Source organism: Parasteatoda tepidariorum, chromosome 2, assembly GCF_982258835.1.
Source record: "Parasteatoda tepidariorum strain Cologne lab strain chromosome 2, Ptep-v5.0, whole genome shotgun sequence".
NCBI lineage: Eukaryota > Metazoa > Arthropoda > Arachnida > Araneae > Theridiidae > Parasteatoda > Parasteatoda tepidariorum.
Genome location: NC_141756.1, coordinates 47,657,447 through 47,680,125, shown reverse-complemented (window position 1 = coordinate 47,680,125; position 22,679 = coordinate 47,657,447). Strand labels below are relative to the sequence as shown.

The following is a 22,679-nucleotide window of genomic DNA, read 5'->3' as shown; positions in this document are numbered from 1 at the left end:
TATAAAATACAAGTAAAGAAAGAGATCGCCCGAACAGGGACTCGAACCCTGGACCGTTAGGTTAAAAGCCTAACGCTCTACCGACTGAGATATCCGGGCTCAAACCGTTAGTGCCGATAATCAGATAAAATATTATAAGTATAAAATAGAAGAAAGAGAAAGAATCGCCCGATTGCGGAAGACAGATAAAATATTCCAAGTTTAAAATACAAGTAAAAAAAGAGATCGCCCGAACAGTGACTCGAACCCTGGACCGTTAGGTTAAAAGCCTAACGCTCTACCGACTGAGCTATCCGGGCTCAATCCGTTAGTGCCGATAAACAGATAAAATATTATAAGTATAAAATAGAAGAAAGAGAAAGAATCGCCCGATCGCGGAAGGAAGACAAAATATTCCACGTATAAAATACAAGTAAAAAAAAGGGATCGCCCGAACAGGGACTCGAACCCTGGACCGTTAGGTTAAAAGCCTAACGCTCTACCGACTGAACTATCCGGGCTCAATCCGTTAGTTCCGATAAAAAGATAAAATATTATAAGTATAAAATAGAAGAAACAGAAAGAATCACCCGATCGCGGAAGACAGATAGAATTTTCCAAGTATAAAATAGAAGTAAAAAAAGGGATCGTCCGAACAGAGACTCGAACCCTCGACCGTTAGGTTAAAACCCTAACGCTCTACCGACTGAGCTATCCGGGCTCAATCCGTTAGTGCCGATAAACAGATAAAATATTATAAGTATTAAATAGAAGAAAGAGAAAGAATCGCCCGATCGCGGAAGACAGATAAATTATTCCAAGTATAAAATACAAGTAAAAAAAGGGACCGCCCGAACAGGGACTCGAACCCTGGACCGTTAGGTTAAAAGCCTAACGCTCTACCGACTGAGCTATCCGGGCTCAAACCGTTAGTGCCGATAAACAGATAAAATATTATAAGTATAAAATAGAAGACAGAGAATGAATCGCCCGATCGCGGAAGACAGATAGAATTTTCCAAGTATAAAATAGAAGTAAAAAAAGGGATCGCCCGAACAGGGACTCGAACCCTGGACCGTTAGGTTAAAAGCCTAACGCTCTACCGACTGAGCTATCCGGGCTCAATCCGTTAGTGCCGATAAACAGATAAAATATTATAAGTATAAAATAGAAGAAAGAGAAAGAATCGCCCGATCGCGGAAGACAGATAAATTATTCCAAGTATAAAATACAAGTAAAAAAAAAGGGACCGCCCGAACAGGGACTCGAACCCTGGACCGTTAGGTTAAAAGCCTAACGCTCTACCGACTGAGCTATCCGGGCTCAATCCGTTAGTGCCGATAAACAGATAAAATATTATAAGTATAAAATAGAAGACAGAGAATGAATCGCCCGATCGCGGAAGACAGATAGAATTTTCCAAGTATAAAATAGAATTAAAAAAAGTTATCGCCCGAACAGGGACTCGAACCCTGGACCGTTAGGTTAAAAGCCTAACGCTCTACCGACTGAGCTATCCGGGCTCAATCCGTTAGTACCGATAAAAAGATAAAATATTATAAGTATAAAATAGAAGAAAGAGAAAGAGTCGCCCGATCGCGGAAGACAGATAGAATTTTCCATGTATAAAATAGAAGTAAAAAAAGGGATCGCCCGAACAGGGACTCGAACCCTGGACCGTTAGGTTAAAAGCCTAACGCTCTACCGACTGAGCTATCCGGGCTCAATCCGTTAGTGCCGATAAACAGATAAAATATTATAAGTATAAAAAAGAAGAAAGAGAAAGACTCGCCCGATCGCGGAAGACAGATAGAATTTTCCAAGTACAAAATAGAAGTAAAAAAAGGGATCGCCCGAACAGGGACTCGAACCCTGGACCGTTAGGTTAAAAGCCTAACGCTCTACCGACTGAGCTATCCGAGCTCAATCCGTTAGTACCGATAAAAAGATAAAATATTATAAGTATAAAATAGAAGAAAGAGAAAGAATCGCCGGATCGCGGAAGACAGATAGAATTTTCCAAGTATAAAATACAAGTTAAAAAAGGGATCGCCCGAACAGAGACTCGAACCCTGGACCGTTAGGTTAAAAGCCTAACGCTCTACCTACAGAGCTATCCGGGCTCAATCCGTTAGTGCCGATAAACAGATCAAATATTATAAGTATAAAATTGAAGAAAGAGAAAGAATCGCCCGATCGCGGAAGACAGATAGAATATTCCAAGTATAAAATACAAGTAAAGAAAGAGATCGCCCGAACAGGGACTCGAACCCTGGACCGTTACGTTAAAAGCCTAACGCTCTACCGACTGAGCTATCCGGGCTCAATCCGCTAGTGCCGATAAACAAATAAAATATTATCTGTATGATATAGAAGAAACAGAAAGAATCCCCAATCGCGGAAGACAGATAAAATATTCCAAGTATAAAATACAAGTAAAAAAAGGGATCGCCCGAACAGGAACTCGAACCCTGGACCGTTAGGTAAAAAGCCTACCGCTCTACCAACTGAGCTATCCGGTCTCAATCCGTTAGTGCCGATAAACAGATAAAATATTATAAGTATAAAATAGAAGAAAGAGCAAGAATCGCCCGATCGCGGAAGACAGTCAAAATATTCCAAGTATAAAATACAAGTAAAACAAGGGATCGCCCGAACAGGGACTCGAACCCTGGACCGTTAGGTTAAAAGCCTAACGCTCTACCGACTGAGCTATCCGGGCTCAAACCGTTAGTGCCGATAATCAGATAAAATATTATAAGTATAAAATAGAAGAAAGAGAAAGAATCGCCCGATTGCGGAAGACAGATAAAATATTCCAAGTATAAAATACAAGTAAAAAAAGAGATCGCCCGAACAGTGACTCGAACCCTGGACCGTTAGGTTAAAACCCTAACGCTCTACCGACTGAGCTATCCGGGCTCAATCCGTTAGTGCCGATAAACAGATAAAATATTATAAGTATAAAATAGAAGAAAGAGAAAGAATCGCCCGATCGCGGAAGGAAGACAAAATATTCCACGTATAAAATACAAGTAAAAAAAAAGGGATCGCCCGAACAGGGACTCGAACCCTGGACCGTTAGGTTAAAAGCCTAACGCTCTACCGACTGAGCTATCCGGGCTCAATCCGTTAGTTCCGATAAAAAGATAAAATATTATAAGTATAAAATAGAAGAAAGAGAAAGAATCGCCCGATCGCGGAAGACAGATAGAATTTTCCAAGTATAAAATAGAAGTAAAGAAAGAGATCGCCCGAACAGGGACTCGAACCCTGGACCGTTAGGTTAAAAGCCTAACGCTTTACCGACTGAGCTATCCGGGCTCAATCCGTTAGTGCCGATAAACAGATAAAATATTATAAGTATAAAATAGAAGAAAGAGAAAGAATCGCCCGATCGCGGAAGGAAGACAAAATATTCCAAGTATAAAATACAAGTAAAAAAAGGGATCGCCCGAACAGGGACTCGAACCCTGGACCGTTAGGTTAAAAGCCTAACGCTCTACCGACTGAGCTATCCGGGCTCAATCCGCTAGTGCCGATAAACAAACAAAATATTATAAGTATGAAATAGAAGAAACAGAAAGAATCACCCGATCGCGGAAGACAGATAAAATATTCCAAGTATAAAATACAAGTAAAAAAAGGGATCGCCCGAACAGGAACTCGAACCCTGGACCGTTAGGTAAAAAGCCTACCGCTCTACCGACTGAGCTATCCGGTCTCAATCCGTTAGTGCCGATAAACAGATAAAATATTATAAGTATAAAATAGAAGAAAGAGCAAGAATCGCCCGATCGCGGAAGACAGTCAAAATATTCCAAGTATAAAATACAAGTAAAACAAGGGATCGCCCGAACAGGGACTCGAACCCTGAACCGTTAGGTTAAAAGCCTAACGCTCTACCAACTGAGCTATCCGGGCTCAATCCGTTAGTGCCGATAAACAGATAAAATATTATAAGTATAAAATAGAAGAAAGAGAAAGAATCGCCCGATCGCGGAAGACAGACAAAATATTCCAAGTATAAAATAGAAGTAAAAAAAGGGATCGCCCGAACAGGGACTCGAACCCTGGACCGTTAGGTTAAAAGCCTAACGCTCTACCGACTGAGCTATCCGGGCTCAAACCGTTAGTGCCGATAAGCAGATAAAATATTATAAGTATAAAATAGAAGAAAGAGAAAGAATCGCCGGATCGCGGAAGACAGATAGAATTTTCCAAGTATAAAATACAAGTTAAAAAAGGGATCGCCCGAACAGACACTCGAACCCTGGACCGTTAGGTTAAAAGCCTAACGCTCTACCTACAGAGCTATCCGGGCTCAATCCGTTAGTGCCGATAAACAGATCAAATATTATAAGTATAAAATAGAAGAAAGAGAAAGAATCGCCCGATCGCGGAAGACAGATAGAATATTCCAAGTATAAAATACAAGTAAAGATAGAGATCGCCCGAACAGGGACTCGAACCCTGGACCGTTAGGTTAAAAGCCTAACGCTTTACCGACTGAGCTATCCGGGCTCTTTCCGTTTGTGCCGATAAACAGATAAAATATTATAAGTATAAAATAGAAGAAAGAGAAAGAATCGCCCGATCGCGGATGACAGATAAAATATTCCAAGTATAACATACAAGTAAAAAAAGGGATCGCCCGAACAGGGACTCGAACCCTGGACCGTTAGGTTAAAAGCCTAACGCTCTACCGACTGAGCTATCCGGGCTCAATCCGCTAGTGCCGATAAACAGATAAAATATTATAAGTATAAAATAGAAGAAAGAGCAAGAATCGCCCGATCGCGGAAGACACTCAAAATATTCCAAGTATAAAATACAAGTAAAACAAGGGATCGCCCGAACAGGGACTCGAACCCTGAACCGTTAGGTTAAAAGCCTAACGCTCTACCAACTGAGCTATCCGGGCTCAATCCGTTAGTGCCGATAAACAGATAAAATATTATAAGTATAAAATAGAAGAAAGAGAAAGAATCGCCCGATCGCGGAAGACAGACAAAATATTCCAAGTATAAAATAGAAGTAAAAAAAGGGATCGCCCGAACAGGGACTCGAACCCTGGACCGTTAGGTTAAAAGCCTAAAGCTCTACCGACTGAGCTATCCGGGCTCAAACCGTTAGTGCCGATAATCAGATAAAATATTATAAGTATAAAATAGAAGAAAGAGAAAGAATCGCCCGATTGCGGAAGACAGATAAAATATTCCAAGTATAAAATACAAGTAAAAAAAGAGATCGCCCGAACAGTGACTCGAACCCTGGACCGTTAGGTTAAAACCCTAACGCTCTACCGACTGAGCTATCCGGGCTCAATCCGTTAGTGCCGATAAACAGATAAAATATTATAAGTATAAAATAGAAGAAAGAGAAAGAATCGCCGATCGCGGAAGACAGATAGAATTTTCCAAGTATAAAATAGAAGTAAAGAAAGAGATCGCCCGAACAGGGACTCGAACCCTGGACCGTTAGGCTAAAAGCCTAACGCTTTACCGACTGAGCTATCCGGGCACAAACCGTTAGTGCCGATAAACAGATAAAATATTATAAGTATAAAATAGAAGAAAGAGAAAGAATCGCCCGATCGCGGAAGGAAGACAAAATATTCCAAGTATAAAATACAAGTAAAAAAAAGGGATCGCTCGAACAGGGACTCGAACCCTGGACCGTTAGGTTAAAAGCCTAACGCTCTACCGACTGAGCTATCCGGGCTCAATCCGATAGTGCCGATAAACAAATAAAATATTATATGTATGAAATAGAAAAAACAGAAAGAATCACCCGATCGCGGAAGACAGATAAAATATTCCAAGTATAAAATAAAAGTAAAAAAAGGGATCGCCCGAACAGGAACTCGAACCCTGGACCGTTAGGTAAAAAGCCTACCGCTCTACCGACTGAGCTATCCTGTCTCAATCCGTTAGTGCCGATAAACAGATAAAATATTATAAGTATAAAATAGAAGAAAGAGCAAGAATCGCCCGATCGCGGAAGACAGTCAAAATATTCCAAGTATAAAATACAAGTAAAACAAGGTATCGCCCGAACAGGGACTCGAACCCTGAACCGTTAGGTTAAAAGCCTAACGCTCTACCAACTGAGCTACCCGGGCTCAATCCGTTAGTGCCGATAAACAGATAAAATATTATAAGTATAAAATAGAAGAAAGAGAAAGAATCGCCCGATCGCGGAAGACAGACAAAATATTCCAAGTATAAAATAGAAGTAAAAAAAGGGATCGCCCGAACAGGGACTCGAACCCTGGACCGTTAGGTTAAAAGCCTAACGCTCTACCGACTGAGCTATCCGGGCTCAAACCGTTAGTGCCGATAATCAGATAAAATATTATAAGTATAAAATAGAAGAAAGAGAAAGAATCGCCCGATTGCGGAAGACAGATAAAATATTCCAAGTATAAAATAGAAGTAAAAAAAGGGATCGTCCGAACAGAGACTCGAACCCTGGACCGTTAGGTTAAAACCCTAACGCTCTACCGACTGGGCTATCCGGGCTCAATCCGTTAGTGCCGATAAACAGATAAAATATTATAAGTATAAAATAGAAGAAAGAGAAAGAATCGCCCGATCGCGGAAGGAAGACAAAATATTCCAAGTATAAAATACAAGTAAAAAAAGAGATCGCCCGAACAGGGACTCGAACCCTGGACCGTTAGGTTAAAAGTCTAACGCTCTACCGACTGAGCTATCCGGGCTCAATCCGTTAGTTCCGATAAACAGATAAAATATTATAAGTATAAAATAGAAGAAAGAGAAAGAATCGCCCAAACGCGGAAGACAGATAGAATTTTCCAAGTATAAAATAGAAGTAAAAATGGGATCGCCCGTACAGGGACTCGAACCCTGGACCGTTAGGTTAAAAGCCTAACGCTCTCCCGACTGAGCTATCCGGGTCAATCCGTTAGTTCCGATAAAAAGATAAAATATTATAAGTATAAAATAGAAGAAAGAGAAAGAATCGCCCGATCGCGGAAGACAGATAGAATTTTCCAAGTATAAAATAGAAGTGAAAAAAGGGATCGCCCGAACAGGGACTCGAACCCTGGACCGTTAGGGTAAAAGCCTAACGCTCTACCGACTGAGCTATCCGGGCTCAATCCGTTAGTGCCGATAAACAGATAAAATATTATAAGTATAAAATAGAAGAAAGAGAAAGAATCGCCCGAACGCGGAAGACTGATAAAATATTCCAAGTATAAAATACAAGTAAAAAAAGAGATCGCCCGAACAGGGACTCGAACCCTGGACCGTTAGGTTAAAAGCCTAACGCTCTACCGACTGAGCTATCCGGGCTCAGTCCATTAGTGCCGATAAACAGATAAAATATTATAAGTATAAAATAGAAGAAAGAGAAAGAATCGCCTGATCGCGGAAGTCAGATAGAATTTTCCAAGTATAAAATACAAGTTAAAAAAGGGATCGCCCGAACAGAGACTCGAACCCTGGACCGTTAGGTTAAAAGCCTAACGCTCTACCTACAGAGCTATCCGGGCTCAATCCGTTAGTGCCGATAAACAGATCAAATATTATAAGTATAAAATAGAAGAAAGAGAAAGAATCGCCCGATCGCGGAAGACAGATAAATTATTCCAAGTATAAAATAGAAGTAAAAAAAGGGACCGCCCGAACAGGGACTGGAACCCTGGACCGTTAGGTTAAAAGCCTAACGCTCTACCGACTGAGCTATCCGGGCTCAATCCGTTAGTGCCGATAAACACATAAAATATTATAAGTATAAAATAGAAGACAGAGAATGAATCGCCCGATCGCGGAAGACAGATAGAATTTTCCAAGTATAAAATAGAATTAAAAAAAGGGATCGCCCGAACAGGGACTCGAACCCTGGACCGTTAGGTTAAAAGCCTAACGCTCTACCGACTGAGCTATCCGGGCTCAATCCGTTAGTTCCGATAAAAAGATAAAATATTATAAGTATAAAATAGAAGAAAGAGAAAGAATCGCCCGATCGCGGAAGACAGATAGAATTTTCCATGTATAAAATAGAAGTAAAAAAAGGGATCGCCCGAACAGGGACTCGAACCCTGGACCGTTAGGTTAAAAGCCTAACGCTCTACCGACTGAGCTATCAGGGCTCAATCCGTTAGTGCCGATAAACAGATAAAATATTATAAGTATAAAATAGAAGAAAGAGAAAGAATCGCCCGATCGCGGAAGACAGACAAAATATTCCAAGTATAAAATAGAAGTAAAAAAAGGGATCGCCCGAACAGGGACTCGAACCCTGGACCGTTAGGTTAAAAGCCTAAAGCTCTACCGACTGAGCTATCCGGGCTCAAACCGTTAGTGCCGATAATCAGATAAAATATTATAAGTATAAAATAGAAGAAAGAGAAAGAATCGCCCGATTGCGGAAGACAGATAAAATATTCCAAGTATAAAATACAAGTAAAAAAAGAGATCGCCCGAACAGTGACTCGAACCCTGGACCGTTAGGTTAAAACCCTAACGCTCTACCGACTGAGCTATCCGGGCTCAATCCGTTAGTGCCGATAAACAGATAAAATATTATAAGTATAAAATAGAAGAAAGAGAAAGAATCGCCGATCGCGGAAGACAGATAGAATTTTCCAAGTATAAAATAGAAGTAAAGAAAGAGATCGCCCGAACAGGGACTCGAACCCTGGACCGTTAGGCTAAAAGCCTAACGCTTTACCGACTGAGCTATCCGGGCACAAACCGTTAGTGCCGATAAACAGATAAAATATTATAAGTATAAAATAGAAGAAAGAGAAAGAATCGCCCGATCGCGGAAGGAAGACAAAATATTCCAAGTATAAAATACAAGTAAAAAAAAGGGATCGCTCGAACAGGGACTCGAACCCTGGACCGTTAGGTTAAAAGCCTAACGCTCTACCGACTGAGCTATCCGGGCTCAATCCGATAGTGCCGATAAACAAATAAAATATTATATGTATGAAATAGAAAAAACAGAAAGAATCACCCGATCGCGGAAGACAGATAAAATATTCCAAGTATAAAATAAAAGTAAAAAAAGGGATCGCCCGAACAGGAACTCGAACCCTGGACCGTTAGGTAAAAAGCCTACCGCTCTACCGACTGAGCTATCCGGTCTCAATCCGTTAGTGCCGATAAACAGATAAAATATTATAAGTATAAAATAGAAGAAAGAGCAAGAATCACCCGATTGCGGAAGACAGATAAAATATTCCAAGTATAAAATAGAAGTAAAAAAAGGGATCGTCCGAACAGAGACTCGAACCCTGGACCGTTAGGTTAAAACCCTAACGCTCTACCGACTGGGCTATCCGGGCTCAATCCGTTAGTGCCGATAAACAGATAAAATATTATAAGTATAAAATAGAAGAAAGAGAAAGAATCGCCCGATCGCGGAAGGAAGACAAAATATTCCAAGTATAAAATACAAGTAAAAAAAGAGATCGCCCGAACAGGGACTCGAACCCTGGACCGTTAGGTTAAAAGTCTAACGCTCTACCGACTGAGCTATCCGGGCTCAATCCGTTAGTTCCGATAAACAGATAAAATATTATAAGTATAAAATAGAAGAAAGAGAAAGAATCGCCCAAACGCGGAAGACAGATAGAATTTTCCAAGTATAAAATAGAAGTAAAAATGGGATCGCCCGTACAGGGACTCGAACCCTGGACCGTTAGGTTAAAAGCCTAACGCTCTCCCGACTGAGCTATCCGGGTCAATCCGTTAGTTCCGATAAAAAGATAAAATATTATAAGTATAAAATAGAAGAAAGAGAAAGAATCGCCCGATCGCGGAAGACAGATAGAATTTTCCAAGTATAAAATAGAAGTGAAAAAAGGGATCGCCCGAACAGGGACTCGAACCCTGGACCGTTAGGGTAAAAGCCTAACGCTCTACCGACTGAGCTATCCGGGCTCAATCCGTTAGTGCCGATAAACAGATAAAATATTATAAGTATAAAATAGAAGAAAGAGAAAGAATCGCCCGAACGCGGAAGACTGATAAAATATTCCAAGTATAAAATACAAGTAAAAAAAGAGATCGCCCGAACAGGGACTCGAACCCTGGACCGTTAGGTTAAAAGCCTAACGCTCTACCGACTGAGCTATCCGGGCTCAGTCCATTAGTGCCGATAAACAGATAAAATATTATAAGTATAAAATAGAAGAAAGAGAAAGAATCGCCTGATCGCGGAAGTCAGATAGAATTTTCCAAGTATAAAATACAAGTTAAAAAAGGGATCGCCCGAACAGAGACTCGAACCCTGGACCGTTAGGTTAAAAGCCTAACGCTCTACCTACAGAGCTATCCGGGCTCAATCCGTTAGTGCCGATAAACAGATCAAATATTATAAGTATAAAATAGAAGAAAGAGAAAGAATCGCCCGATCGCGGAAGACAGATAAATTATTCCAAGTATAAAATAGAAGTAAAAAAAGGGACCGCCCGAACAGGGACTGGAACCCTGGACCGTTAGGTTAAAAGCCTAACGCTCTACCGACTGAGCTATCCGGGCTCAATCCGTTAGTGCCGATAAACACATAAAATATTATAAGTATAAAATAGAAGACAGAGAATGAATCGCCCGATCGCGGAAGACAGATAGAATTTTCCAAGTATAAAATAGAATTAAAAAAAGGGATCGCCCGAACAGGGACTCGAACCCTGGACCGTTAGGTTAAAAGCCTAACGCTCTACCGACTGAGCTATCCGGGCTCAATCCGTTAGTTCCGATAAAAAGATAAAATATTATAAGTATAAAATAGAAGAAAGAGAAAGAATCGCCCGATCGCGGAAGACAGATAGAATTTTCCATGTATAAAATAGAAGTAAAAAAAGGGATCGCCCGAACAGGGACTCGAACCCTGGACCGTTAGGTTAAAAGCCTAACGCTCTACCGACTGAGCTATCAGGGCTCAATCCGTTAGTGCCGATAAACAGATAAAATATTATAAGTATAAAAAAGAAGAAAGAGAAAGAATCGCCCGATCGCGGAAGACAGATAGAATTTTCCAAGTACAAAATAGAAGTAAAAAAGGGATCGCCCGAACAGGGACTCGAACCCTGGACCGTTAGGTTAAAAGCCTAACGCTCTACCGACTGAGCTATCCGAGCTCAATCCGTTAGTTCCGATAAACAGATAAAATATTATAAGTATAAAATAGAAGAAAGAGAAAGAATCGCCGGATCGCGGAAGACAGATAGAATTTTCCAAGTATAAAATAGAAGTAAAAAAAGGGATCGCCCGAACAGGGACTCGAACCCTGGACCGTTAGGTTAAAAGTCTAACGCTCTACCGACTGAGCTATCCGGGCTCAATCCGTTAGTTCCGATAAACAGATAAAATATTATAAGTATAAAATAGACGAAAGAGAAAGAATCGCCCAAACGCGGAAGACAGATAGAATTTTCCAAGTATAAAATAGAAGTAAAAAAGGGATCGCCCGTACAGGGACTCGAACCCTGGACCGTTAGGTTAAAAGCCTAACGCTCTCCCGACTGAGCTATCCGGGTCAATCCGTTAGTTCCGATAAAAAGATAAAATATTATAAGTATAAAATAGAAGAAAGAGAAAGAATCGCCCGATCGCGGAAGACAGATAGAATTTTCCAAGTATAAAATAGAAGTGAAAAAAGGGATCGCCCGAACAGGGACTCGAACCCTGGACCGTTAGGGTAAAAGCCTAACGCTCTACCGACTGAGCTATCCGGGCTCAATCCGTTAGTGCCGATAAACAGATAAAATATTATAAGTATAAAATAGAAGAAAGAGAAAGAATCGCCCGAACGCGGAAGACTGATAAAATATTCCAAGTATAAAATACAAGTAAAAAAAGAGATCGCCCGAACAGGGACTCGAACCCTGGACCGTTAGGTTAAAAGCCTAACGCTCTACCGACTGAGCTATCCGGGCTCAGTCCGTTAGTGCCGATAAACAGATAAAATATTATAAGTATAAAATAGAAGAAAGAGAAAGAATCGCCTGATCGCGGAAGTCAGATAGAATTTAACAAGTATAAAATACAAGTTAATAAAGGGATCGCCCGAACAGAGACTCGAACCCTGGACCGTTAGGTTAAAAGCCTAACGCTATACCTACAGAGCTATCCGGGCTCAATCCGTTAGTGCCGATAAACAGATCAAATATTATAAGTATAAAATAGAAGAAAGAGAAAGAATCGCCCGATCGCGGAAGACAGATAGAATTTTCCAAGTATAAAATAGAAGTAAAAAAAGGGATCGCCCGAACAGGGACTCGAACCCTGGACCGTTAGGTTAAAAGCCTAACGCTCTACCGACTGAGCTATCCGGGCTCAATCCGTTAGTTCCGATAAAAAGATAAAATATTATAAGTATAAAATAGAAGAAAGAGAAAGAATCGCCCGATCGCGGAAGACAGATAGAATTTTCCATGTATAAAATAGAAGTAAAAAAAGGGATCGCCCGAACAGGGACTCGAACCCTGGACCGTTAGGTTAAAAGCCTAACGCTCTACCGACTGAGCTATCCGGGCTCAATCCGTTAGTGCCGATAAACAGATAAAATATTATAAGTATAATAAAGAAGAAAGAGAAAGAATCGCCCGATCGCGGAAGACAGATAGAATTTTCCAAGTACAAAATAGAAGTAAAAAAGGGATCGCCCGAACAGGGACTCGAACCCTGGACCGTTAGGTTAAAAGCCTAACGCTCTACCGACTGAGCTATCCGGGCTCAATCCGTTAGTGCCGATAATCAGATAAAATATTATAAGTATAAAATAGAAGAAAGAGAAAGAATCGCCGGATCGCGGAAGACAGATAGAATTTTCCAAGTATAAAATAGAAGTAAAAAAAGGGATCGCCCGAACAGGGACTCGAACCCTGGACCGTTAGGTTAAAAGCCTAACGCTCTACCGACTGAGCTATCCGGGCTCAATCAGTTAGTTCCGATAAAAAGATAAAATATTATAAGTATAAAATAGAAGAAAGAGAAAGAATCGCCCGATCGCGGAAGACAGATAGAATTTTCCAAGTATAAAATAGAAGTAAAAAAAGGGATCGCCCGAACAGGGACTCGAACCCTGGACCGTTAGGTTAAAAGCCTAACGCTCTACCGACTGAGCTATCCGGGCTCAATCCGTTAGTGCCGATAATCAGATAAAATATTATAAGTATAAAATAGAAGAAAGAGAAAGAATCGCCCGATCGTGGAAGACAGATAGAATTTTCCAAGTATAAAATAGAAGTTAAAAAAGGGATCGCCCAAACAGGGACTCGAACCCTGGACCGTTAGGTTAAAAGCCTAACGCTCTACCGACTGAGCTATCCGGGCTCAATCCGTTAGTTCCGATAAAAAAATAAAATATTATAAGTATAAAATAGAAGAAAGAGAAAGAATCGCCCGATCGCGGAAGACAGATAGAATTTTCCAAGTATAAAATAGAAGTAAAAAAAGGGATCGCCCGAACAGGGACTCGAACCCTGGACCGTTAGGTTAAAAGTCTAACGCTCTACCGACTGAACTATCCTGGCTCAATCCGTTAGTTCCGATAAAAAGAAAAAATATTATAAGTATAAAATAGAAGAAAGAGTCGCCCGATCGCGGAAGACAGATAGAATTTTCCAAGTATAAAATAGAAGTAAAAAAAGGGATCGCCCGAACAGGGACTCGAACCTTGGACCGTTAGGTTAAAAGCCTAACGCTCTACCGACTGAGCTATCCGGGCTCAATCCGTTAGTTCCGATAAAAAGATAAAATATTATAAGTATAAAATAGAAGAAAGAGAAAGAATCGCCCGATCGCGGAAGACAGATAGAATTTTCCAAGTATAAAATAGAAGTAAAAAAAGGGATCGCCCGAACAGGGACTCAAACCCTGGACCGTTAGGTTAAAAGCCTAACGCTCTAACGACTGAGCTATCCGGGCTCAATCCGTTAGTTCCGATAAAAAGATAAAATATTATAAGTATAAAATAGAAGAAAGAGAAAGAGTCACCCGATTGCGGAAGACAGATAGAATTTTCCAAGTATAAAATAGAAGTAAAAAAAGGGATCCCCCGAACAGGGACTCTAACCCTGGACCGTTAGGTTAAAAGCCTGACGCTCTACCGTCTGAGCTATCCGGGCTCATTCCGTTAGTTCCGATAAACAGATAAAATATTATAAGTATAAAATAGAAGAAAGAGAAAGAATCGCCCGATCGCGGAAGACAGATAAATTATTCCAAGCATAAAATACAAGTTAAAAATGGGATCGCCCGAACAGGGACTCGAACCCTGGACCGTTAGGTTAAAAGCCCAACGCTCTACCGACTGAGCTATCCGGGCTCAATCCGTTAGTGCCGATAATCAGATAAAATATTATAAGTATAAAATAGAAGAAAGAGAAAGGATCGCCCGATCGCGGAAGACAGATAAATTATTCCAAGTATAAATCACAAGTAAAAAAAGGGATCGCCCAAACAGGGACTCGAACCCTGGACCGTTAGGTTAAGTGCCTAACGTTCAACCGACTGAGCTATCCGGGCTTAATCCGTTAGTGCCAATAAACAGATAAAATATTATAAGTATAAAATAGAAGAAAGAGAAAGAATCGCCGGATTGCGGAAGACAGATAGAATTTTCCAAGTATAAAATAGAAGTAAAAAAAGGGATCGCCCGAACAGGGACACGAACCCTGGACCGTTAGGTTAAAAGCCTAACGCTCTACCGACTGAGCTATCCGGGCGCAATCCGTTAGTTCCGATAAAAAGACAAAATATTATAAGTATAAAATAGAATAAACAGAAAGAATCGCCCGATCGCGGAAGACAGATAGAATTTTCCAAGTATAAAATAGAAGTAAAAAAAGGGATCGCCCGAACAGGGACTCGAACCCTGGACAGTTAGGTTAAAAGCCTAACGCTCTACCGACTGAGCTATCCGGGCTCAATCCATTAGTGCCGATAAACAGATAAAATATTATAAGTATAAAATAGAAGAAAGAGAAAGAATCGCCCGATCGCGGAAGACAGATAGAATTTTCCAAGTATAAAATAGAAGTAAAAAAAGGGATCGCCCGAACAGGGACTCGAACCCTGGACCGTTAGGTTAAAAGCCTAACGCTTTACCGACTGAGCTATCCGGGCTCAATCCGATAGTTCCGATAAAAAGATAAAATATTATAAGTATAAAATGGAAGAAAGAGAAAGAATCGCCCGATCGCGGGAGACAGATAGAATTTTCCAAGTATAAAATAGAAGTAAAAAAAGGGTTCGCCCGAACAGGGACTCGAACCCTGGACCGTTAGGTTAAAAGCCTAACGCTCTACCGACTGAGCTATCCGGGCTCAATCCGATAGTTCCGATAAAAAGATAAAATATTATAAGTATAAAATAGAAGAAAGAGAAAGAATCGCCCGATCGCGGAAGACAGATAGAATTTTCCAAGTATAAAATAGAAGTAAAAAAAGGGATCGCCCGAACAGGGACTCGAACCCTGGACTTTTAGGTTAAAAGCCTAACGCTCTACCGACTGAGCTATCCGGGCTCAATCCGTTAGTTATGATAAAAAGATAAAATATTATTAGTATAAAATAGAAGAAAGAGAAAGAATCGCCCGATCGTGGAAGACAGATAGAATTTTCCAAGTATAAAATAGAAGTAAAAAAAGGGATCGCCCGAACAGGGACTCGAACCCTGGACCGTTAGGTTAAAAGCCTAACGCTCTAACGACTGAGCTATCCGGGTTCAATCCGTTAGTTCCGATAAAAAGATAAAATATTATAAGTATAAAATAGAAGAAAGAGAAAGAATCACCCGATCGCGGAAGACAGATAGAATTTTCCAAGTATAAAATAGAAGTAAAAAAAGGGATCCCCCGAACAGGGACTCTAACCCTGGACCGTTAGGTTTAAAGCCTAACGCTCTACCGTCTGAGCTATCCGGGCTCATTCCGTTAGTTCCGATAAACAGATAAAATATTATAAGCATAAAATAGAAGAAAGAGAAAGAATCGCCCGATCGCGGAAGACAGATAGAATTTTCCAAGTATAAAATAGAAGTAAAAAAAGGGATCGCCCGAACAGGGACTCGAACCCTGGACCGTTAGGTTAAAAGCCTACCGCTCTACCGACTGAGCTATCCGGGCTCAATCCGTTAGTTCCGATAAAAAGATAAAGTATTATAAGTATAAAATAGAAGAAAGAGAAAGAATCGCCCGATCGCGGAAGACAGAGAGAATTTTCCAAGTATAAAATAGAAGTAAAAAAAGGGATCGTCCGAACAGAGACTCAAACCCTGAACCGTTAGGTTAAAACCCTAACGCTCTACCGACTGAGCTATCCGGGCTCAATCCGTTAGTGCCGATAAACAGATAAAATATTATAAGTATAAAATAGAAGAAAGAGAAAGAATCGCCCGATCGCGGAAGGAAGACAAAATATTCCAAGTATAAAATACAAGTAAAGAAAGAGATCGCCCGAACAGGGACTCGATCCCTGGACCGTTAGGGTAAAAGCCTAACGCTCTACCGACTGAGCTATCCGGGCTCAAACCGTTAGTGCCGATAAACAGATAAAATATTATAAGTATAAAATAGAAGAAGGAGAAAGAATCGCCCGAACGCGGATGACAGATAGAATTTTCCAAGTACAAAATAGAAGTAAAAAAGGGATCGCCCGAACAGGGACTCGAACCCTGGACCGTTAGGTTAAAAGCCTAACGCTCTACCGACTGAGCTATCCGGGCTCAATCCGTTAGTGCCGATAATCAGATAAAATATTATAAGTATAAAATAGAAGAAAGAGAAAGAATCGCCGGATCGCGGAAGACAGATAGAATTTTCCAAGTATAAAATAGAAGTAAAAAAAGGGATCGCCCGAACAGGGACTCGAACCCTGGACCGTTAGGTTAAAAGCCTAACGCTCTACCGACTGAGCTATCCGGGCTCAATCCGTTAGTTCCGATAAAAAGATAAAATATTATAAGTATAAAATAGAAGAAAGAGAAAGAATCGCCCGATCGCGGAAGACAGATAGAATTTTCCAAGTATAAAATAGAAGTAAAAAAAGGGATCGCCCGAACAGGGACTCGAACCCTGGACCGTTAGGTTAAAAGCCTAACGCTCTACCGACTGAGCTATCCGGGCTCAATCCGTTAGTGCCGATAATCAGATAAAATATTATAAGTATAAAATAGAAGAAAGAGAAAGAATCGCCCGATCGTGGAAGACAGATAGAATTTTCCAAGTATAAAATAGAAGTTAAAAAAGGGATCGCCCAAACAGGGACTCGAACCCTGGACCGTTAGGTTAAAAGCCTAACGCTCTACCGACTGAGCTATCCGGGCTCAATCCGTTAGTTCCGATAAAAAAATAAAATATTATAAGTATAAAATAGAAGAAAGAGAAAGAATCGCCCGATCGCGGAAGACAGATAGAATTTTCCAAGTATAAAATAGAAGTAAAAAAAGGGATCGCCCGAACAGGGACTCGAACCCTGGACCGTTAGGTTAAAAGTCTAACGCTCTACCGACTGAACTATCCTGGCTCAATCCGTTAGTTCCGATAAAAAGATAAAATATTATAAGTATAAAATAGAAGAAAGAGTCGCCCGATCGCGGAAGACAGATAGAATTTTCCAAGTATAAAATAGAAGTAAAAAAAGGGATCGCCCGAACAGGGACTCGAACCCTGGACCGTTAGGTTAAAAGCCTAACGCTCTACCGACTGAGCTATCCGGGCTCAATCCGTTAGTGCCGATAATCAGATAAAATATTATAAGTATAAAATAGAAGAAAGAGAAAGAATCGCCCGATCGTGGAAGACAGATAGAATTTTCCAAGTATAAAATAGAAGTTAAAAAAGGGATCGCCCAAACAGGGACTCGAACCCTGGACCGTTAGGTTAAAAGCCTAACGCTCTACCGACTGAGCTATCCGGGCTCAATCCGTTAGTTCCGATAAAAAAATAAAATATTATAAGTATAAAATAGAAGAAAGAGAAAGAATCGCCCGATCGCGGAAGACAGATAGAATTTTCCAAGTATAAAATAGAAGTAAAAAAAGGGATCGCCCGAACAGGGACTCGAACCCTGGACCGTTAGGTTAAAAGTCTAACGCTCTACCGACTGAACTATCCTGGCTCAATCCGTTAGTTCCGATAAAAAGATAAAATATTATAAGTATAAAATAGAAGAAAGAGTCGCCCGATCGCGGAAGACAGATAGAATTTTCCAAGTATAAAATAGAAGTAAAAAAAGGGATCGCCCGAACAGGGACTCGAACCTTGGACCGTTAGGTTAAAAGCCTAACGCTCTACCGACTGAGCTATCCGGGCTCATTCCGTTAGTTCCGATAAAAAGATAAAATATTATAAGTATAAAATAGAAGAAAGAGAAAGAATCGTCCGATCGCGGAAGACAGATAGAATTTTCCAAGTATAAAATAGAAGTAAAAAAAGGGATCGCCCGAACAGGGACTCAAACCCTGGACCGTTAGGTTAAAAGCCTAACGCTCTAACGACTGAGCTATCCGGGCTCAATCCGTTAGTTCCGATAAAAAGATAAAATATTATAAGTATAAAATAGAAGAAAGAGAAAGAGTCACCCGATTGCGGAAGACAGATAGAATTTTCCAAGTATAAAATAGAAGTAAAAAAAGGGATCCCCCGAACAGGGACTCTAACCCTGGACCGTTAGGTTAAAAGCCTGACGCTCTACCGTCTGAGCTATCCGGGCTCATTCCGTTAGTTCCGATAAACAGATAAAATATTATAAGTATAAAATAGAAGAAAGAGAAAGAATCGCCCGATCGCGGAAGACAGATAAATTATTCCAAGCATAAAATACAAGTTAAAAATGGGATCGCCCGAACAGGGACTCGAACCCTGGACCGTTAGGTTAAAAGCCCAACGCTCTACCGACTGAGCTATCCGGGCTCAATCCGTTAGTGCCGATAATCAGATAAAATATTATAAGTATAAAATAGAAGAAAGAGAAAGGATCGCCCGATCGCGGAAGACAGATAAATTATTCCAAGTATAAATCACAAGTAAAAAAAGGGATCGCCCAAACAGGGACTCGAACCCTGGACCGTTAGGTTAAGTGCCTAACGTTCAACCGACTGAGCTATCCGGGCTTAATCCGTTAGTGCCAATAAACAGATAAAATATTATAAGTATAAAATAGAAGAAAGAGAAAGAATCGCCGGATTGCGGAAGACAGATAGAATTTTCCAAGTATAAAATAGAAGTAAAAAAAGGGATCGCCCGAACAGGGACACGAACCCTGGACCGTTAGGTTAAAAGCCTAACGCTCTACCGACTGAGCTATCCGGGCGCAATCCGTTAGTTCCGATAAAAAGACAAAATATTATAAGTATAAAATAGAATAAACAGAAAGAATCGCCCGATCGCGGAAGACAGATAGAATTTTCCAAGTATAAAATAGAAGTAAAAAAAGGGATCGCCCGAACAGGGACTCGAACCCTGGACAGTTAGGTTAAAAGCCTAACGCTCTACCGACTGAGCTATCCGGGCTCAATCCATTAGTGCCGATAAACAGATAAAATATTATAAGTATAAAATAGAAGAAAGAGAAAGAATCGCCCGATCGCGGAAGACAGATAGAATTTTCCAAGTATAAAATAGAAGTAAAAAAAGGGATCGCCCGAACAGGGACTCGAACCCTGGACCGTTAGGTTAAAAGCCTAACGCTTTACCGACTGAGCTATCCGGGCTCAATCCGATAGTTCCGATAAAAAGATAAAATATTATAAGTATAAAATGGAAGAAAGAGAAAGAATCGCCCGATCGCGGGAGACAGATAGAATTTTCCAAGTATAAAATAGAAGTAAAAAAAGGGTTCGCCCGAACAGGGACTCGAACCCTGGACCGTTAGGTTAAAAGCCTAACGCTCTACCGACTGAGCTATCCGGGCTCAATCCGATAGTTCCGATAAAAAGATAAAATATTATAAGTATAAAATAGAAGAAAGAGAAAGAATCGCCCGATCGCGGAAGACAGATAGAATTTTCCAAGTATAAAATAGAAGTAAAAAAAGGGATCGCCCGAACAGGGACTCGAACCCTGGACTGTTAGGTTAAAAGCCTAACGCTCTACCGACTGAGCTATCCGGGCTCAATCCGTTAGTTATGATAAAAAGATAAAATATTATAAGTATAAAATAGAAGAAAGAGAAAGAATCGCCCGATCGTGGAAGACAGATAGAATTTTCCAAGTATAAAATAGAAGTAAAAAAAGGGATCGCCCGAACAGGGACTCGAACCCTGGACCGTTAGGTTAAAAGCCTAACGCTCTAACGACTGAGCTATCCGGGTTCAATCCGTTAGTTCCGATAAAAAGATAAAATATTATAAGTATAAAATAGAAGAAAGAGAAAGAATCACCCGATCGCGGAAGACAGATAGAATTTTCCAAGTATAAAATAGAAGTAAAAAAAGGGATCCCCCGAACAGGGACTCTAACCCTGGACCGTTAGGTTTAAAGCCTAACGCTCTACCGTCTGAGCTATCCGGGCTCATTCCGTTAGTTCCGATAAACAGATAAAATATTATAAGCATAAAATAGAAGAAAGAGAAAGAATCGCCCGATCGCGGAAGACAGATAGAATTTTCCAAGTATAAAATAGAAGTAAAAAAAGGGATCGCCCGAACAGGGACTCGAACCCTGGACCGTTAGGTTAAAAGCCTACCGCTCTACCGACTGAGCTATCCGGGCTCAATCCGTTAGTTCCGATAAAAAGATAAAGTATTATAAGTATAAAATAGAAGAAAGAGAAAGAATCGCCCGATCGCGGAAGACAGAGAGAATTTTCCAAGTATAAAATAGAAGTAAAAAAAGGGATCGTCCGAACAGAGACTCAAACCCTGAACCGTTAGGTTAAAACCCTAACGCTCTACCGACTGAGCTATCCGGGCTCAATCCGTTAGTGCCGATAAACAGATAAAATATTATAAGTATAAAATAGAAGAAAGAGAAAGAATCGCCCGATCGCGGAAGGAAGACAAAATATTCCAAGTATAAAATACAAGTAAAGAAAGAGATCGCCCGAACAGGGACTCGATCCCTGGACCGTTAGGGTAAAAGCCTAACGCTCTACCGACTGAGCTATCCGGGCTCAAACCGTTAGTGCCGATAAACAGATAAAATATTATAAGTATAAAATAGAAGAAGGAGAAAGAATCGCCCAAACGCGGATGACTGATAAAATATTCCAAGTATAAAATACAAGTAAAAAAAGAGATCACCCGAACAGGGACTCGATCCCTGGACCGTTAGGTTAAAAGCCTAACGCTCTACCGACTGAGCTTTTCGGGCTCAATCCGTTAGTGCCGATAAACAGATAAAATATTATAAGTATAAAATAGAAGAAAGAGAAAGAATCACCCGACTGCGGAAGACAGATCGAATTTACCAAGTATTAAATAGAAGTAAAAAAAGGGATCGCCCGAACAGGGACTCGAACCCAGGACCGTTAGGTTAATAGCCTAATGCTCTACCGACTGAGCTATCCGGGCTCAATCCGTTAGTGCCGATAAACAGATAAAATATTATAAGTATAAAATAGAGGAAAGAGAAAGAATCGCCCGATCGCGCAAGACAGATAGAATTTTCCAAGTATAAAATACAAGTTAAAAAAGGGATCGCCCGAACAGAGACTCGAACCCTGGACCGTTAGGTTAAAAGTCTAACGCTCTACCTGCAGAGCTATCCGGGCTCAAGCCGTTAGTTCCGATAAAAAGATAAAATATTATAAGTATAAAATAGAAGAAAGAGAAAGAATCGCCCGATCGCGGAAGACAGATAGAATTTTCCAAGTATAAAATAGAAGTAAAAAAAGGGATCGCCCGAACAGGGACTCTAACCCTGGACCGTTAGGTTAAAAGCCTAACGCTCTACCGTCTGAGCTATCCGGGCTCAAACCGTTAGTGCCGATAAAAAGATAAAATATTATAAGTATAAAATAGAAGAAGGAGAAAGAATCGCCCGAACGCGGATGACTGATAAAATATTCCAAGTATAAAATACAAGTAAAAAAAGAGATCGCACGAACAGGGACTCGAACCCTGGACCGTTAGGTTAAAGGCCTAACGCTCTACCGACTGAGCTATCCGGGCTCAATCCGTTAGTGCCGATAAACAGATAAAATATTATAAGTATAAAAAAGAAGAAAGAGAAAGAATCGCCCGATCGCGGAAGACAGATAGAATTTTCCAAGTATAAAATAGAAGTTAAAAAAGGGATCGCCCAAACAGGGACTCGAACCCTGGACCGTTAGGTTAAAAGCCTAACGCTCTACCGACTGAGCTATCCGGGCTCAATCCGTTAGTTCCGATAAAAAGATAAAATATTATAAGTATAAAATAGAAGAAAGAGAAAGAATCGCCCGATCGCGGAAGACAGATAGAATTTTCCAAGTATAAAATAGAAGTAAAAAAAGGGATCGCCCGAACAGGGACTCGAACCCTGGACCGTTAGGTTAAAAGCCTAACGCTCTACCGACTGAGCTATCCGGGCTCAATCCGTTAGTTCCGATAAAAAGATAAAATATTATAAGTATAAAATAGAAGAAAGAGAAAGAATCGCCCGATCGCGGAAGACAGATAGAATTTTCTAAGTATAAAATAGAAGTAAAAAAAGGGATCGCCCGAACAGGGACTCGAACCCTGGACTGTTAGGTTAAAAGCCTAACGCTCTACCGACTGAGCTATCCGGGCTCA

At 40.7% G+C, this 22,679-nt stretch overlaps 29 non-coding genes across 29 annotated transcripts; all 29 read right to left on the bottom strand.

Annotated features, from left to right (window-relative positions):
• Positions 1-827: 827 nt before the first annotated feature.
• TRNAK-UUU (transfer RNA lysine (anticodon UUU)) lies at positions 828-900 on the bottom strand. The gene has a single exon. It is a non-coding gene; the product is annotated as a tRNA-Lys (tRNA).
• A 127-nt stretch (positions 901-1,027) lies between these two features.
• Positions 1,028-1,100, bottom strand: TRNAK-UUU (transfer RNA lysine (anticodon UUU)). Its single transcript has one exon. It is a non-coding gene; the product is annotated as a tRNA-Lys (tRNA).
• A 129-nt stretch (positions 1,101-1,229) lies between these two features.
• Positions 1,230-1,302, bottom strand: TRNAK-UUU (transfer RNA lysine (anticodon UUU)). The gene has a single exon. It is a non-coding gene; the product is annotated as a tRNA-Lys (tRNA).
• Positions 1,303-1,429: 127 nt separating this feature from the next.
• On the bottom strand, positions 1,430-1,502 carry TRNAK-UUU (transfer RNA lysine (anticodon UUU)). Its single transcript has one exon. It is a non-coding gene; the product is annotated as a tRNA-Lys (tRNA).
• Positions 1,503-1,629: 127 nt separating this feature from the next.
• On the bottom strand, positions 1,630-1,702 carry TRNAK-UUU (transfer RNA lysine (anticodon UUU)). Its single transcript has one exon. It is a non-coding gene; the product is annotated as a tRNA-Lys (tRNA).
• A 926-nt stretch (positions 1,703-2,628) lies between these two features.
• TRNAK-UUU (transfer RNA lysine (anticodon UUU)) lies at positions 2,629-2,701 on the bottom strand. Its single transcript has one exon. It is a non-coding gene; the product is annotated as a tRNA-Lys (tRNA).
• A 329-nt stretch (positions 2,702-3,030) lies between these two features.
• TRNAK-UUU (transfer RNA lysine (anticodon UUU)) lies at positions 3,031-3,103 on the bottom strand. Its single transcript has one exon. It is a non-coding gene; the product is annotated as a tRNA-Lys (tRNA).
• A 327-nt stretch (positions 3,104-3,430) lies between these two features.
• On the bottom strand, positions 3,431-3,503 carry TRNAK-UUU (transfer RNA lysine (anticodon UUU)). The gene has a single exon. It is a non-coding gene; the product is annotated as a tRNA-Lys (tRNA).
• A 527-nt stretch (positions 3,504-4,030) lies between these two features.
• On the bottom strand, positions 4,031-4,103 carry TRNAK-UUU (transfer RNA lysine (anticodon UUU)). The gene has a single exon. It is a non-coding gene; the product is annotated as a tRNA-Lys (tRNA).
• A 527-nt stretch (positions 4,104-4,630) lies between these two features.
• On the bottom strand, positions 4,631-4,703 carry TRNAK-UUU (transfer RNA lysine (anticodon UUU)). Its single transcript has one exon. It is a non-coding gene; the product is annotated as a tRNA-Lys (tRNA).
• A 1,527-nt stretch (positions 4,704-6,230) lies between these two features.
• TRNAK-UUU (transfer RNA lysine (anticodon UUU)) lies at positions 6,231-6,303 on the bottom strand. The gene has a single exon. It is a non-coding gene; the product is annotated as a tRNA-Lys (tRNA).
• A 925-nt stretch (positions 6,304-7,228) lies between these two features.
• TRNAK-UUU (transfer RNA lysine (anticodon UUU)) lies at positions 7,229-7,301 on the bottom strand. The gene has a single exon. It is a non-coding gene; the product is annotated as a tRNA-Lys (tRNA).
• A 527-nt stretch (positions 7,302-7,828) lies between these two features.
• TRNAK-UUU (transfer RNA lysine (anticodon UUU)) lies at positions 7,829-7,901 on the bottom strand. Its single transcript has one exon. It is a non-coding gene; the product is annotated as a tRNA-Lys (tRNA).
• Positions 7,902-10,026: 2,125 nt separating this feature from the next.
• Positions 10,027-10,099, bottom strand: TRNAK-UUU (transfer RNA lysine (anticodon UUU)). Its single transcript has one exon. It is a non-coding gene; the product is annotated as a tRNA-Lys (tRNA).
• A 527-nt stretch (positions 10,100-10,626) lies between these two features.
• On the bottom strand, positions 10,627-10,699 carry TRNAK-UUU (transfer RNA lysine (anticodon UUU)). The gene has a single exon. It is a non-coding gene; the product is annotated as a tRNA-Lys (tRNA).
• A 1,124-nt stretch (positions 10,700-11,823) lies between these two features.
• Positions 11,824-11,896, bottom strand: TRNAK-UUU (transfer RNA lysine (anticodon UUU)). Its single transcript has one exon. It is a non-coding gene; the product is annotated as a tRNA-Lys (tRNA).
• A 327-nt stretch (positions 11,897-12,223) lies between these two features.
• On the bottom strand, positions 12,224-12,296 carry TRNAK-UUU (transfer RNA lysine (anticodon UUU)). The gene has a single exon. It is a non-coding gene; the product is annotated as a tRNA-Lys (tRNA).
• Positions 12,297-12,423: 127 nt separating this feature from the next.
• TRNAK-UUU (transfer RNA lysine (anticodon UUU)) lies at positions 12,424-12,496 on the bottom strand. The gene has a single exon. It is a non-coding gene; the product is annotated as a tRNA-Lys (tRNA).
• A 126-nt stretch (positions 12,497-12,622) lies between these two features.
• Positions 12,623-12,695, bottom strand: TRNAK-UUU (transfer RNA lysine (anticodon UUU)). Its single transcript has one exon. It is a non-coding gene; the product is annotated as a tRNA-Lys (tRNA).
• A 127-nt stretch (positions 12,696-12,822) lies between these two features.
• On the bottom strand, positions 12,823-12,895 carry TRNAK-UUU (transfer RNA lysine (anticodon UUU)). The gene has a single exon. It is a non-coding gene; the product is annotated as a tRNA-Lys (tRNA).
• A 127-nt stretch (positions 12,896-13,022) lies between these two features.
• On the bottom strand, positions 13,023-13,095 carry TRNAK-UUU (transfer RNA lysine (anticodon UUU)). Its single transcript has one exon. It is a non-coding gene; the product is annotated as a tRNA-Lys (tRNA).
• A 2,121-nt stretch (positions 13,096-15,216) lies between these two features.
• TRNAK-UUU (transfer RNA lysine (anticodon UUU)) lies at positions 15,217-15,289 on the bottom strand. Its single transcript has one exon. It is a non-coding gene; the product is annotated as a tRNA-Lys (tRNA).
• Positions 15,290-16,615: 1,326 nt separating this feature from the next.
• Positions 16,616-16,688, bottom strand: TRNAK-UUU (transfer RNA lysine (anticodon UUU)). Its single transcript has one exon. It is a non-coding gene; the product is annotated as a tRNA-Lys (tRNA).
• A 127-nt stretch (positions 16,689-16,815) lies between these two features.
• On the bottom strand, positions 16,816-16,888 carry TRNAK-UUU (transfer RNA lysine (anticodon UUU)). Its single transcript has one exon. It is a non-coding gene; the product is annotated as a tRNA-Lys (tRNA).
• Positions 16,889-17,015: 127 nt separating this feature from the next.
• TRNAK-UUU (transfer RNA lysine (anticodon UUU)) lies at positions 17,016-17,088 on the bottom strand. The gene has a single exon. It is a non-coding gene; the product is annotated as a tRNA-Lys (tRNA).
• Positions 17,089-17,609: 521 nt separating this feature from the next.
• TRNAK-UUU (transfer RNA lysine (anticodon UUU)) lies at positions 17,610-17,682 on the bottom strand. The gene has a single exon. It is a non-coding gene; the product is annotated as a tRNA-Lys (tRNA).
• Positions 17,683-19,803: 2,121 nt separating this feature from the next.
• Positions 19,804-19,876, bottom strand: TRNAK-UUU (transfer RNA lysine (anticodon UUU)). The gene has a single exon. It is a non-coding gene; the product is annotated as a tRNA-Lys (tRNA).
• Positions 19,877-21,403: 1,527 nt separating this feature from the next.
• Positions 21,404-21,476, bottom strand: TRNAN-AUU (transfer RNA asparagine (anticodon AUU)). Its single transcript has one exon. It is a non-coding gene; the product is annotated as a tRNA-Asn (tRNA).
• A 927-nt stretch (positions 21,477-22,403) lies between these two features.
• Positions 22,404-22,476, bottom strand: TRNAK-UUU (transfer RNA lysine (anticodon UUU)). The gene has a single exon. It is a non-coding gene; the product is annotated as a tRNA-Lys (tRNA).
• Positions 22,477-22,679: the final 203 nt, after the last annotated feature.